At 44.4% G+C, this 15,302-nt stretch overlaps 1 long non-coding RNA gene across 8 annotated transcripts in view; it reads right to left on the bottom strand.

The window, feature by feature from the left end:
- Positions 1–3,850, bottom strand: part of LOC124235467 (uncharacterized) — a 36,972-nt gene extending 33,122 nt beyond the window's left edge. For all 8 annotated transcript variants that reach the window (XR_006887488.1, XR_006887486.1, XR_006887487.1 and 5 more), the window contains exon 1: positions 1,166–3,850. This is a non-coding gene — a long non-coding RNA (uncharacterized LOC124235467). The remainder of the gene's footprint in view (positions 1–1,165) is intronic.
- Positions 3,851–15,302: the final 11,452 nt, after the last annotated feature.

Consider the following 15,302-nt stretch of genomic DNA (forward strand, 5'->3'; position numbering starts at 1 on the left):
TCATAGGATACATTTTTTAAAGAAAGCAGTTGAAGGCTGCTTTTATCCCTGGGGCACATCTTTGCTAAATTACTCCCCCTCAGTGGTCAGTGAGAGAGGCCAATGTCCAGCTTTCCAGGATCATGGATTCCCACCCAGTTCACTCTCCCTTCGAGAGCCTGTTTTCTCTCTCTAACACCCAGGCACTGAGCCCTTGTCAGTAGCAGAGGTACTCAGAGCTGCGATATAAATGATGATTATTCTATTATCAAATAACATTGCCAAGCCTGGCCGGCTCCCTACAACGGTGGCGGCAGAGGCGAGCTACAAAATTCAATATTGATAAACTGTATATTGTCTTCCAGAACCATCACTCTGCCTGACAGCCACTCTCCAAGCCTCCCACCACTAGCAACAAAGAAGGGGGAGATACTGGTTGGTGATGGCTCCTGGGGGGCAGGGAGAGTAGGCAAAGGGAAAACCAAAGGTGGCCAGGGAACTCTGGGGAAGATGAGAAGTCCTCAGTGCCCACCACTTCTATAGCCCCCTACACAAACCAGCCTACTTCAACCCTTCAGACTGCCCTGACACTGTCCTTCTGGAGGGTTAATCTCAAACAAAACTGCCCAGAAAAATCTAATACTAGTGAGGAGGAAGGGGCCTAGTCTGGTCCCATCTCTGCCACACCTTCAGTGTGGCACTTCACTTCCCTGCATTTCTGCTAAAAAAAAGGGAATGTGCCTAAGGTACCTTCCAGTGCTCACCTTCTCTAATTCTGCAGCTTAGCACATGTCTGCTAAGGCTACTGTCAGATTTTTTTAGGTCCTAAGCACTAAAGAAGTAGGGTTATGATAGTAAGTTTTCTAGGAAAATGTTTAGGACTGTGAGCCCCAGACTGAAGGGCACACCAGACCTGCTCCCAGTCCAAGACCTCTGCACTCTGTTCTCTGGGCCACTGGGCACTTCCCCGGACAACGGCACGGCCAGCTCCCTGTGCTCCTGCTCTTTGCTCAGTGCTCAGGTAGGAGGCCTACCCAACCACCCTGTTTAATACTGACACTTGCCCCCACCCCCCGCCCCTTTCCCCTGTTCTACTTTTCCTTTTTTCCACTGCATTTATTACCTTCTAACATACTATACAACTGAACTTATTTATTACGTCTGTTGTTTATTTTCCATTTCTTACCTCTGGCATGTAAGCTCCACAAGGGCAGGGATCCCTGCTTTGCTCGTGAATGTATCCCAAGCACCAATAACTGCCTGACACATAGGAGGTGCTCAAAAAATATCTGCTGAATGAATGAAGCTAAGGTGAGGATGGTACACGTTTGGGTCAGACCCACCTGACTAATTCCATCACTTGCGGCTGGGGGCAGGAAGACGGGTCATTACTTCTGTGCTCTCTACCTTCCGGCAGGATGGCTGCTGGATGCCCCACATCCTCCTCCATCTCCAGCACAGTCTCAAGAACACGCTACTTATGAAAACCTGGATGTTTAAGTGGGATGTTGTGGGCTGAACCCCAACCACCTTCCCAAGTTGCACTCAGTAAGGTTGCTCAGCCCTCCGCCAGACTGCAGTCCCTAATCCAGGCCATCTCAATCTGAAACCCAGCCTCTAAGGCCATGATTCTCAACTTCAGTCAGCATAAGAGTCACCCAATAAGCTTGTTCACAACACTTAATCTCAGGCCACTGGTTCTATAGGATAAGGGAAGGACGCAGGAATATGCATTTTAACAACTCTCCTACTCCCCAAGGTAACTATAATAAGAGGTATTGCTTGGGTCACACCTTGAGGAACTTTGGTGCAGACAGATAGCTAAGTGACTTATTAAGTGAGCCTTATTGCTGTCTCTTCTCTGAATCTACCTAATTTCAGGACATAAGTGGCTCTGCCCAGGATTAGGACCAGAAGAAATGGACCTGTGCGGTGGGCTTGCCATTTTCTTTTCCACCAGAGTTGCAAAAAATTAAAATACCACTTGGAGAAACACGGAAAGAAACTGAGGAAGGGAAGGAGGGCAGCAGTGTGGCACTAGGGTAAAGCACATCTCATGGGAAAGGTCATGTCCCAGAGTGTCTTGACTCTGCACCTTCTATTTTTGACAGCCTCTTTAGCACTTAGGCGCTAACTTTAAATATGTCATCTTGGAAAGTAAGCAGATAAAAATGAACATGTCTAGAATGATGGAAATATCTACTTCTGTCCATTTTATATGGGGAAATCCAGCATAAATCAGGGGAGTGGCCTGGGCCTGGGCTCAGCTGGAGTGCTTCCAAGGGCTGGGCCCAAAAGACTTTTGCCCAGACAGGCTCTAACAGACAGAACTGAAAGAGACTCAACATTACAACTATCAAGGGCACAACTTCTTGGGGCAACTCTGCCTGTCCAGGAAGGGTGACAGTTAAGCAGATGTTCCCACGAGATGACACAATGATCATCAATCAGACCTCAGCACAGACCTGGATTCTCAAAGATAGAGGTCTGGGAGAATGGAAACAAGCCAGGAGCAAGAAGGGATATTATGGCTGTCCAGGAGTTCTAGGAGCAAGATGAGGGCTCTGGGAGCCTAGGGGCAGAGGAATCTAGGCAGTTCAGCACTTCCTCTGTATGAGGCACTATGTTAACTGATCTAATTTAACAATTCTGTGAGACAGGGACTATTATTACACTCATTGTACAGACAGAGAAACTGAGACAAGGAGAGGTTAACTACTGAGAGGAGCAGCTAGAATTCCAACCCGGCAGCCTGGCTCCAGAGCCCATTCTCTTAACTGCCTTGCTCACCCACTGGTTCTTGGCCTAACGATGGGCTGGGAGTTGCCCCAAGTGACAGATCGAAGACTAGTCTAAGTCTCCTGAACCCGAGGACAGCGCTGCAGTTCAAGTCCCTCACCAAAAAGCCAAGAGCAGAAAAGAATTTTATAATGTCAGTGAGGTTCACACACCCCCTCAGTTAAGGGAACTTCTAGGTTCTCTAATTAAGTTGGTTCTCTAGTATCCTATTCTAGAAGCTCTGAACCTGGGATACTTCTAGTCCAGTGGGTCTAGATACATTTCACCATCGTTCACCTAATGAGCACCTATTCCATGCCAGGTACTGTGCTATGCCTGCAAAAGAGCAACGGTGAGAACAAGGAACTACGAGGAGATTGCTGCTGTGCAGTATGAAGCATAAGGCAGAGACACACAGGAGGCAGATCGAAGGGCCTTCCGTGTATACCACATTAAGGAATGTAAACGTTACTCTGAAAGCTATCAGGAGCAACTGAAGGATTTTTAAGCAAGGGAATGATGGTAATATTTGTGCTTCAGAGAGATTACTTTGGTGGCTAGATTTGAATGTGGACAAAATGAGAGGCAGGGGTGATAACAGGAGGTTGTGGCTGGTTGAGGTTAGAGAGGATTAGGAACTGAACAAAAACAGTGGTAATAGGAAAGGGAAGTAATATCAGCTTTCCTTAACTGATGGTAAATAGGTGTGAGTGAAGAAAAAAATCCAGGTTCTATGCTTGAGTGATCAGGAAGATAATGGAACCACCAACTGGGAGAGTAAACAAAAGAAGTAGATTTGATGGGAAAATAATGAGTTGGCTTTAGAAATGTTAAGCTAAAGTTTATTTAGATCATCCAGGTGGAAGTACCCATCAGGCAGCTGAATATAGGAGTCAGAAGCTCAAGGAAGAAATCTGAGCTGAAGATACAGATTTTGGAATTATTAGGAAATCGGTGGAGTCGAAACCTTGGGAATGAATGACATCAACCAGGGAGAAAATACTGAGTCAGAAGTGAAGAAGACCACAGGCTCTTAAGATTTCTTAACATTAAAGGGGTAGAGAAGGTGCTTAAGCCAAAAGAGAACAAGAAGGAACATAGAGATACAAATGGGAGAGTGTGTCCCAGAAGCTAAGGGAGAAGAGTTTGAAAAAGAAGAGGTCAACAGGTCAAATGCTGAGGTCCACTGGGTGTGGGCAAAGCTCAAGACCTTGGGACCACTCTAAGCTAACCCACCCAGGCTGCTGACCCAGAACACTGCCTAGGACTGCTACGTTTCATGATCCCCATTTTAATGCCACTGAACAACAGAAACTACTTCTTTATTCATCTTGAAGTTCAGTAGAGAATCACGCCAGGACAAACAGCAGTGTTCCACAGAGCAGCCACGGCAGGGTCACTTGGAAGTCTCTTGAGGGCAGAGACTCACACCTGAGGAAGAAGCTCATGCCGTGGACCCAAAACTCTGAAAAAGTTACTGACTCTCTGAAGACAGTCCCCGCTGAGCCTCAGTTCCCTCATCTGCAAAATGGTTACCAAATAGTCCAAGTGGTTGTGAGGATTAACTAAGCTAATTTTCCTGATGAAAAAACATCTTAGGGGCTGGCCCCGTGGCCGAGTGGTTAAGTTCATGTGCTCCGCTGCAGGCGGCCCAGTATTTCGTTGGTTCGGATCCTGGGCGCGGACATGGCACTGCTCGTCAAGCCACGCTGAGGCGGTGTCCCACACGCCACAACTAGAAGGACCCACAACAAAGAATATACAGCTATGTACTGGGGGGCTTTGGGGAGAAAAAAAGGAAAAAAATTTAAAAATCTTAAAAAAAAAAATCTTACACTATGGCTGGCTCTTAAGAGTCACCTAATAAATGCTAATATTCATTTCCTTCCTTCTTTTATGGGCTTTAAAGACTTTTAAACCTATGATCTCACACAATTCTTACAACCTAGAGAGAAAAAGGGAAAGCTAGGCTTAGAGAAGTTAAGTACCTTACCAAAGGACACCCAGAAAATTAGCTGCAAAGCCAAGACTGGAACCCAGGGCTGCTAAGTCACAGCCCAGGGTTTTGTCACCTGTAGCACATCAATGCCCAGAACCCTTTTATAAGTAAATAATCCTTCTATCATTAATCATTATATCTTGCATAAACCTGAAGTTTTAATATAGTAGCCTTATTCCTAACTGGACAAACCTATAGGAGAATTTGCTCTAGGGAACCTGAGCCCTCAGAACCCTCTTAGCCTCCCCAGCGTGACAGAACCCAGGACCAAGCACAAGAGCAAAGGAACCTGACTCCTAGCTCTCAGATCTCTTCTTCCAAACATTATCTACTACTAATTTTATCCTTGACTTAGAAGCTGAACCCAGCTAAGCAGATTTCCAAGATCCTTCTACTTGGCAGAATTCCTTCTCAGCCAGAAGACAAGACCCAAGACCCACAATGTCCAGGGCTCACTCTAATCGCTACACTTCATTCCTTTGCTTCTGAAATGCCAGCCTACAACATACCACAAGGCAATGTTCAGTAGGTAAGCCACCTCTAAGTATATATAATATGTTAAATGGTGATAATGCTGTGGAGAAAAACAAGGCAGGGAAGGGGGATAGGGGTGTGTACAGAGGGAGTGGCAAGGGGCAATTTTAAATAGGGTGGTCACAGAGAAGGTGACATTTGAGTAAAGACATTTCTCTGAAACAAAGATAAAATCAGCTCAAAACATCATCTGCAAGTTATTTGGCCTTTCTAGGCCTCAGTTACGTCATCTGTAGAATAGTGATACTTCAGGACCTGCCTGAAGGTTGGAGGTTGAATGCCTCTGAGCAAAGTGTTTTTGTGGATATAAGCACATTACACTTTAAGCTTTGCTTTGGAAATTTCCTGTTCTATATACAATGTGGGGTAGATATTATTCCCTCCTTAAAGATGAGGTGACTGAAAGACAGGCTGATTCCCCCAAATTCAGCCAGCTGGTAAGTGGAAGAAGAGGGAGTAGAACCCAGGTCTTCTGACTCATGGTCCAGAGTACTTTTCTCTACCCTACATGGCCTGGACCGAAGCCGTGGGCAGCTCATATCTCATAACAGGATAAGGATTTCCCAATGGCATGAGCCAGACTAAGGATGGCATTTTGCATTTAGTTCACCATCTCCCTCCAAGGATTCTAGAGCACTATGGACACATTTAAGAGCTGAGGGAGTTTTGTTTCTTTAAGTGATAAAACATCACTTCACCAAGGTCCTCAGAAACGGCTTTCCTTTCACTGACAAATCCTAGTCAATCAAGTAATATTTATCAAGGGCTTTGCTAAGTACCTCACTCCAAGGAAGGAGCTACAGAGTATCTATTTAAAAAAAAAGATGTAATTATAGATAATTCAATTCTTGCCATTAAGTTGTTTTAACAATAATTACTAAATCGCTTTTCCTTCCTCCTTTTTAGGCCATGCAAGCTTTGCCCTGAACCTTGACCATGGGCTTTTGGGGTCAGGAAAGGAGTCTATATGCCTGATTCCCACACTCTCCCCTTGCACATGGTAGGTACTCAACAAAGCTATGGATTAACTGATCCAGCTCTAGGTAAGAAAATTAGGACTTGACTTATTATTCCCCTGTGAGAGTTCTTGCCACTTCACCACGCCAGATGTGGATGAAAGCAGACAAAGACCGTCCGCACACCTAGGTGTGACTGAACAATGCTAGCAAGGCTTCTGCTCCACCAAGAAAATTCCTTAGACATAAGGCTGTGCTTGTTCCAGTATTAACTCCCCTGAAGAGTTGTGCCTCCACCATAGTATCAGCTTTCCACATGATACTGAGTCCACAGACAATGAAAGTGCAGGCCCTGTACCACTACCACTCAGGCCCAGACTGAGGCCCCGAAATCTCCCTGACATGTCTAATGGATCCACTCATTGATCCTACATAGGACCTTACACAAACGGCCTGCTCCAGAGTACACCCTATATCATGACTATTTGAACACGCCCGACTGCCTTCCAAACTGCGAACTCCTCCATAAGAGGGCTCGTGTCTTATCCCAGCACCTAGCACTGTGCCTAATACAAAAAGCAGTGCTTGGAAAGAGTTAGTGCATGCCTAGCACATGCTACCTGTTCCAGACACCATACTGCCCAAATTACCTAGGTCTGGAATCATTCCCTCAGGGCCTTCTGCAGACAGATGTGCTTCTCTTACCCATGTTAAGTCATTATGTCACCTGGGAAGGACACCATGAGAAATCAAACTAATTAGCAGTGATTAGCTGATTTCATTTATTCACTGTCTCCTGACAGAAATAAGGTCTTTTAGGAATGGGGGTAGGAAAAAATAAAATATGATCAAGAATGGCAGGTAAAGGTCCAGAGCACAGGGTGCCACGATGAAGAGGGATCTGGCAGCCATGCTAGTCAGCACAAGATACAACAGTCCCTGATGGAAGCTCAGGAAGCAGAGCGGGGAAGTGTTACTAACGGCACCTATCCAGGGCAATCTCTGCACGGAATTCAGCAATAAGGGAGCCAAGGATTCCAGATACTTGCATCTTTTTGCTGAGGCTGGACTCTCAGCCTTGGACCTTCCAGTTTCACCTCCTCCTCCCTTCTTCCCTCTGCAGATTACAGAAAAATCCCAAAGGCCAACCAGCCATTTTCCTCTCTCAGCAGCTCCTGGTTAGGAGGAAACAAAAGTTGGCCAACAGGATACTGGCCAACCAGAGTCTGCGAGCACAACAGGAAATAAGGGGGAGGCAATGGAGGAGCTCAAAGTACATTCCTCAGTGCTTACAGCCAGAGCTAGATCCAGGATCACTGGTTTACTGCCAGCTTGGCAAGAAGTTTTGATAAGCTGGTCAATTAAGTCTCTCCAACTGAATACTTCTTCCTATCCTGTATCTCTGTAGGGTTCCTGTCCCAATTATCTCTTTATACACAAAGAAGGACAAAGAAGAATGTGTATTGGGGGGGTGGTGCCATGTTTTTTTCTTTTTTAAATAAAGAATGAATGACAAAAGACTGCATTGTAGAGTGGTAGAAAGGAAACTGGGCTAAAAATCAAGAAATCTAAATCCAAGGCCTGGCTCTGCTACTCACAAGCTCTGCCACCTTGGGCTGTCCACTTCACTTCCCTGAGCTGGTTTCCTGATGCAGCTGAGGGTGCTGGTCCATGTGATAACCACATGCACTAAGTACTTTCCACATGCTAGGCACTATAAGAAATCCTTCATACTTATTTCTATGTCTCATAAAAATCCTATGAAGTAGTTGTTAACTTCATTCTGCAAATGAAGCAGCTGAGGCTCAGAAAGAACAGGTGACTTGCCAAAAGCTATGCAGCTGGGAAGTGGTTGAGTTTCAAGGTCAGTTTTCTCCAGCCTCCAAAACTCACTAAGCCATATGCCTTGTTAAATAACCTCCAAACTCCCTTTCAGCTCTAATGCTCTGTAATTTGTTGAATGATCCCTCATCGTCAGTTTTTATTTCATTCATCAGTTCATGGCATCAAGATCAAGATCTGGAAGCTAAATTGCCCAACTTGTACTTTCTATGGCCACAGAGGCAAACACTCCAAATTGATCAAGGATCCTAGATCCCCAGGGCTGGAAGAAGCCTCTTACCCGCTCCACATATTTCTTCTTCCATTACTCACACAGGAGAAAAATCAAGGAAGGCCTTAAGGAACAGCTTCCTGAATTCGCCTATCTCCTTTATTTTTTCTCTAATAACTATTAAGGCAACTGAATTGCTAATGCAGCAATGTTTATTTCTTCTCCTTTAATTTTAGTATTGTTTGTTTGTTTTTCTTTGTTGTTTATTTATCCTGTGTATGTGACCCAAAAGTCAGTTGGGCTTGAAGTTGCCTGTGCCCCTATCATTAGGGCAAGCCCATTCTCACTCTGGGTGCTAGCCAATGCGGCCCTATAATCAAGAGGGCTCTTGGGCCAGCCCATGGCGCAGCAGTTAAGTTCACACGTTCCGCTTCAGCAGCCTGGGGTTTGCCAGTTTGGATCCCAGGTGTGGACATGGCACCGTGTGTCAAGCCATGTGTGGTAGGCGTCCCACATATAAAGTAGAGGAAGATGGGCACAGATGTTAGCTCAGGGCCAGTCTTCCTCAGCAAAAAGAGGAGTATTGGAGGCAGATGTTAGCTCAGGGCTAATCTTCCTCAAAAAAAAAAAAAAAAAAAAAAGAGGGCTCTTGACGAACTACCCTTCGGGGCTACCACTCAAGGTAGCCTGACTCACATTCTAAAACAAACAACAAATAGGGAAAAATAATAGCTACTAAGCAAAGAAAGTGTTCAAACAGAAAATAAGCAATTTGTTAAAACAAAGTATTGTGTAATTCTTCAACTTGCCTCTCCCTGTGCCATGGCTGTACGCAGGGTTATGCCTAAATCATTTCAGACATATTAGTGACTGCAAAAGGGAGATACAGACAGGTTGAGGATACTCCAGAAGAGACACAAGATTTAGACAATTAGACTCTTAAAAAAAAGTCTATGTATCTCAGAGAACAGGCCCAGGACAGAGGTCAGAAATAATAGGGGAAAAGTTACCCTAGAGTTTAATCTAAAGAGATCTGTCAATATTTGGCTTGTTCTGCAAGTGACCATCCAGGAGAAGCAATTAACATAAAGCAAATTCAGGGGAAGAGCTGCAGTGTGTCTGTTGCTGGCAGGGGAAATGGTCCTCTCATCACTGACGGTGAATGTATCAACTGAGTTAGTCTTTTTGGAGGGCAACTTCAGCCTCCATTAACATTTAAAAATTCTATCCAGCAATTCTACTTCTAGGAATTGATGAGAAAAATAATTCAATATTCTGTACAATAGCAGTGTTTATAATAATTCCCATCATTAGGGAAATACCTACATAAACTATAGACATTATAGTTAAATTTTAACAGCAGTAAAAAAAATTGAGGAAGATCTTTAGGTAGAGACATGGAAAGATTTCCAAGATATATTATTAAGATAAAAAAGCAAGTCACAGGGGTTGCATAGTGGTTAAGTTCAGCGCACTCGGCTTCGGCAGCCCCAGTTCATGGGTTCAGATCCCAGGCACAGACCTACACCACTCATCAAGCCATGCTGTGACAGCAACCCACATACAAAAATAGAGGAAGACTCACACAGATGTTAGCTCAGGGCCAGCCTTCCTCACAAAAAAAAAGCAAGCAAGTTATGAAAACCTATGTATAGTATGCTCCCATTTATGTAAAAATAAAATAACTATAAAACACTCCCAAACCACATATTTTTGTATATACATAAACATAGAGAAGAGGGCCCAAATACACACAAATTTGATAACAGTGGTTACAAGAATTTGGGGAGTGAGGATCAAGGATACAGATCCCTTATCTGTATTGTTTGAAATGTGTTTTAGAAATGTATTCACAGGTAATGAATGATAACTCAAAAAAAGCCTAAAAATGAACTAAAATATAAAGATCACCTTTATATACGAAACAAAAGATGTTCAAGGTATGTTTTTATTGAAAAAAGCAAGTTACCAAACACTAGGCCTAGTATAATCTCATGATGGAGGTGGGCGGTGGGGGGCAATGAACATCAGCCTGGAGTAAGAGGCCTGAGTTCAAATCTTCACTCTGCCACTTAATGGCCCCTTGATCACGCAAGCTGCTTAATCTTTCCAAAGACTTGGTTTAAGAATTACCTAGCTCATGGGTGCTATGAGGTCTAAGTGAGAATGTCTAAAGTATCTTCCACAGAGCCTGGCACAGATCAGCACTCAATAAATGGAAGCCATTATTTGTATTAAAATAATAAATTCAGTATCAAAAATTGGATCCCTGAGATCATTTCAAAGAGAATCTTTATGACACTTGATTATGATTTAGTCTTAACATTTATCATTATTATTTTTTAAATTACTAATTCTGTGAGTTTCAGTCATTAAATTTTAGCTGGAAAGAATCCCAAGAGTTCATCTAACTTGGTGGTTCCCAAATCTAGCTGCACAGTAGAATTAGCTAGAGAGCTTGAGGAGGAAAAGAGGCATTCCAAGGTTCCACTTCAGACTGGATGAGAATTCTGGGAGGTGGGATCGAATGATCTCTATTTGTTACAAACCTCCTATACTTTATAAGCGCTTGCTTACACATGCAGAGAACACCTCTGGGGAGGGAAATGAGGGACAAAGGTGGATGGAAACGTCACTGTATTCCCTTTGTAGTGTATGAATTTTTTACCTACTCAAAAAATAAATCCTTTTTAAAAACTAAATAATAATAATAAGTGGGGCCAGCCCGGTGACGCAGTGGTTAATTTCACACATTCTGCTTCGGTGGCCCAGGGTTCACCTGTTTGGGTCCTGGGTGCAGACCTAGGCACTGCTTATCAAGCCATGCTGTGACAGGCATCCCACATACAAAATAGAGGAAGATGGGCACAGACATTAGCTCAGGGCCAATCTTCCTCAACAAAAAGAGGGGAATTGGCAGATGTTAGCTCAGGGTTAATCTTCCTCAAAATAAATAAATAAATAAGCTCCCCCAGGTGAATCTAATGCATTCTGGATCCACAGACTAGAATGGATGTCTTTATCCTTTGCCCTAGAAATTCCATTTCAGAAAACTGCAAGATTTATATATAAAGACGTGAGTGTCCATCATAGAAGGAAACAACAATAACAACAAATGTGGAAACATCCTAAATGTCTAACAATAAGAAATGGTTTTACAAATTAAGGTATATCCACAATGGGATAATACATATTTGTTAAGTATTTTTTAATCTGATTTTTTAATAGCATAGGAAAATCTGGCATAATATTAAGTGAACAAAACAGGGTACACATGTGTACAATGGCCTAATCATAATTTTGGAGTGGGAAGATGATGGGAAATGTCCATAAAAAAGTTAAACGAAATACAATACATATAAAAACAAGCCTGTGCCCTTTTCTCTGCACTCCATTGCCTCTCCTCAGCCCTGTGCCTCTTTAGGAACCAGCTTCAAATCCTACTGAGGAGTCTAAGCACTGCTGTCCTGTTGAGTGACCTACCTTACTCATCACATAATTATCTTACTCACTGTCATATTTTTGTAACTTTAAAAAATAAGAGCTCCCTTCAGAGGACAGATATTTGCCACAGCTAGGAAGGTCACAGACTCTAAAGCAACTGTTACGCCCTGATATACGGCTGTATGTTAATCAACACGTTTGCTGAATAGCGAACATGTGAGGCTTTAGGCTACTGCTGTGAGTCCTGCACTCTGCAGCCCTGGGCTCCTGCCTTCAAGGAGCTCCATCTCTGTGGACAAATGAGACACATACATAACAAAGAATAAGTAACAAGAGAAGATGACACAAAAGTAGCACAGGCAATAAGTGCTAGAGGAGTTCACACGCATTTGTACACATACAGAGTGAGTTACTGCACTTCATTGTATACATCTTTTTTTTCCTGAACCAAAATATAAACCCCTCAGATGTAGCAGTTCTATCTCATTTCTTACCGTTGTATCTAACCAAATGCCTAGTGTGTCTAGCAGATAGTAGGTGCTTAATAAATATGTCTGAAATTAATGATACTCTATGCTCTGCACAGTTCATACGCAAATTTTTTAAGAATTTATTTTTTTCCTTTTTCTCCCCAAAGCCCCCCAGTACATAGTTGTATATTCTTCATTGTGGGTCCTTCTAGTTGTGGCATGTGGGACGCTGCCTCAGCGTGGTTTGATGAGCAGTGCCATGTCCGTGCCCAGGATTCGAACCAAGGAAACACTGGGCCGCCTGCAGCGGAGCGCGTGAACTTAACCACTCGGCCACAGGGCCAGCCCCAATACGCAAATATCTTTGAGTGAATTAATCATTACAGTACGAGTAAAGGCAGGGAATGCCATCTAAGTGCGTGGTGGCTAGGGGTGTAGACAAGACAGTACTTGCTCCTGGTCTATTCCAGACTGAAAGGTTGGGAAACACTGGGGTAGCTGCCAATCAGGAGGCTCTGCTAACCCATTGGACTCCTTCCAGACTTCAGTTCTTGGTGGGGAGCGTGATAGGGGGTTTAGACCCATACTGAATATAGTTTTCATTACTTTTCAGAGGAGAAAAGCAATGACAAGTAAGCTGGCCCCACTTTTTCCAGGCTGAGCCACAGTAGTGACCTTAATGGAATCCTTGGTGCCAGCCATACCTTTGTCAGTTCACACCCAACGTCCCTTCTTCTGCTCCGTATGTAACTCCAGCTGTTCTTCTGTCCCTCCACCCCTTGGTCAAGGACAGAAGCCATGCTAGCCATCAGGCAGTCATCTTTCTGAAGTCCTCACTAGGAATCAGTGCTCTAAACCTCCCAGGGAAGTAATTATCTGATTTGAAGAGAAGGCTCATCCCTGAAAAGTTGACACGACCACAGAGAGCAAACTCAAAGTTCACCCTGAATGCAATGAAGAAAGGGAACAGAAGGAATCCTGATTTTCCCATCCTGGATTTTCTTGGTTCTTCAGGACACAGTATACACTTAAGGATTATTATTTGTCTATCTAGAGAAAACTTTCAAAGTTCATTACCTCCCCTGGCTTTGGGCAAACTTTAACCATTCTAGACAGGTAAGAATTTATCTCCCAAAGAGTTCCTTCAGGAGAGCATGCCACTGCCTTGCAAGGAGGAAGTTCTCCTTCATTTTTAACCTAAAGCACTCCTATTAAAATAGAGATTTATTTCTTTAGAAGACATTCAAGGCAGTAAATTAGCATCTTCTGTATCGTTATTTCTCAGGTTATTCATGCATGCTAATGTTTGAGACCCAGAGCTCTACCTTTAGCCTTTAGAGGCTTCAAGACACTTTCATTTCCCCAATGTTAATAATTCTAATTATTTTCCTGTTTAATAGGTTCTACTCTCCATGATTTCCCTTCTCTATCTCTTCCTCCCTCTCTCAGGTTTCTTTCCACTCTTGGATTGTTCATTCCTCATCAACCCTCTGTCCCCTCCCCCACCTTCCCATCCCTAAGTCTCCTAACTGGACACAAGCCTTGCTTTACCATCCCCTCTTTCCTGACCTGGCCTCCTTCCCTGTAGGAATGTTAATTAGCATGTGGGATTTAATTAATTCAGCAGCTAATTAAAAATGGGAGAGGAAGAAAGGGAGAGGAGGGTGAGAGAGACAGAGCCCGCCTCAGTACAGAAGGCACCGCAGATGGTTCTGGGTTGGCTGGCACCATGCCACCGCCCTCCACCCTCCCCCCCCCAACAGCACGCACGGCGAGGGGGGAGGGGCAAAAGTGAAGGGCATAGACTGGCAGAGCCTCTAGACAGGCTCATTCAGTCCTGCCGCTGCTTTGTGCTGAGGAGAGACAGAAAGAGGGAGAAAACGAGAGAAAGGGAGGGAGAAACACAGACAGATCCACCCTCAGGAAGAGCAAAACAAGGGGGCATCACAACGAATGACTCCTCTTCTCTTCAACATGGGAAGAAGCGAAGAGGAGAGCTTGTTCATCCCAAAAGAGAGCCAGCATCTTGGGGTTCCCTGGCTCCTAAGGACCACTGAAGACAAGATGGGAAAAGATAGCCACTGATCCTTCTGAAGAAAAAGGGATAGCTTATTCCGACAACCAGGGACCCACTCTGCAGCCACTCTTCCCATACCACGCTTTTCCTCAGCATGAGCAGCCAATGAGGAAGACAGCTGTTGAAAAAGATGGGGGGCGGAGGGAGTGGGTACAGATGGGCGACGGTGAGCAAATGGACAAGAAGGAGATTTAAAGGAAGAGGAATGAAGGGTGTACGTGAGAAGGGAAGGGAAAAGTGGGAGAAGCAAAGAAGAAGAAATAAATAAAGGAGAAGGAAGAGAAGGAGGTGAGGGGCAGAGCCATGCTTTGTGTCCCAAGATGGATAAAGAGGGCCGGAGTGTCTGTGCAGAGGACTTTCACGTGTTGACCCCGCCCAGCCTAGGCCAGGCAGAGAGGGATGGCAGCACTGTAGGGAGGGGCAGGAGCAGATCCTTCGGAGGATCAACTAAGGTGCCGGAGACAGGGAACTCGTCCCACAGGACCTTCCTAAATACTGGATATTTCTGCCAAACCAGGAATTTATCAGAAGCAATGGAGAAAAGCTTCCAAATGAACAGAAAAGGAGGCTAGGATGACAGGAGGCTGCAGAATCCGATTCCAGGAGCTCCAGCGGGGAGATGGGTGAGGAATGGGATTTTTAGCAGCACCCAGCTGGCTCTCTAAGGGTGTCATCTGATACTCTGAGGGAAATACATTAGGGGACTGACTTGAGGATCTGAGGGATGAGAAAGAGAGGAAAGGCTGGGTTTCAGAAAGTACCCGTTTAGCGGGAGGCATCTAGGAAGCTGTGGAGCTTAAAGCCTTAGGAGGGAATAAAGGAGGGCAAGAAGAAGTCTGCCATCAGTGACAGATTACCTAAGACTTGACTGAAAGAAATGGAGGAGGAGGGTGTGAAACCAGATGAAGCTTTTCTGGTGTTAACTGCCATAGAGCTGAACGCAATGGCAGACAAGGGTTATTGTAGCTAAGAGACAGGGTTTTCCTGGCTGGGAATTCTGATTTGATCTCTT

The sequence above is a fragment of the Equus quagga genome, chromosome 2 (genome assembly GCF_021613505.1).
Source record: "Equus quagga isolate Etosha38 chromosome 2, UCLA_HA_Equagga_1.0, whole genome shotgun sequence".
Lineage (NCBI taxonomy): Eukaryota > Metazoa > Chordata > Mammalia > Perissodactyla > Equidae > Equus > Equus quagga.